This window comes from Otolemur garnettii, unplaced genomic scaffold (assembly GCF_000181295.1).
Source record: "Otolemur garnettii isolate 467f Iridium unplaced genomic scaffold, OtoGar3 scaffold00010, whole genome shotgun sequence".
In the NCBI taxonomy this organism is placed as follows: domain Eukaryota; kingdom Metazoa; phylum Chordata; class Mammalia; order Primates; family Galagidae; genus Otolemur; species Otolemur garnettii.
Genome location: NW_003852405.1, coordinates 28,241,516 through 28,242,471, shown reverse-complemented (window position 1 = coordinate 28,242,471; position 956 = coordinate 28,241,516).

The window sequence follows — 956 nt, the reverse complement described above, 5'->3', positions numbered from 1 at the left end:
GGACAACAGGTGCCGGCCACAATGCCTGGCCATTTTTTTGTTGTAGTTGTTATTATTTGGCAGGCCTGGGCTGGATTCAAACCTGCCAGCTCTGGTGTATGTGGCTGGCACCCTAGCTGCTAAACTATGGGCACTGAGCCAGATTTGTATTTTTCTATTTGAGATTCTTTCCATTTTTAATTTCAAATCTTAAGGGGCTACACATGTTTTTGTTACCCGCATACCTTGTATAATTCCTAAGTCGGATATTTTAGTGTGCCTGTCACTATCTATGTGAGATTCTTAAGGAAGTAGAGAAAAAAAAATGTGTGTTTTAAAAAACCTCATTAATTCAATCTATTAATGTATTCAGACAATGTTTTGTGAGTTTTATATTCAAGGGACAACAAAAAGTGGTAAGATGTTGTTGCTGTAATCCGTTACTGGTGAGGGCGGTGCTGGTGGTTATGGTGTGTGCCGTGAGAAGGAAGAGTTAGGCCCAGTGTAGCAAAACTGTAAAATATGTTTTTGTGATAAAGACACACAGCTGGGGACGCAGTCAAGCTTTCAGAAGGAGAGGTGACGTTAACAGAGTGATCCTGGAGAACAGCACAGAAGAAGGGACCGTGCCCTGGACCTGGGATAATAGGACAGGTGGAGGTAACAGGGGAGGGAGCAGAGGCTTATTCCAGGTGGAGAGGATGGAATGCACCCCCCCACCCCCCCCCAGATAACTTCGTCCTCTGCTTGGTAATCAATTGAGTAAGCATACTGATGTGGTGTGAGGTTGCCCTGCTGTGATTTTTATCTTGTATTTATACACTCTGAATCTCAAAGATTGGTTGGTATAATTTCTCTACTATTATGATGTCCTAGAAGTGGTTTGTGGTCTTTTGGAAGGCCAAGATTTCCCAGAAAAAATTGTGATGAGATTTTTAGCTCTGAAAAGTACTGGGCATGCATTTTTTTTTTTTTTT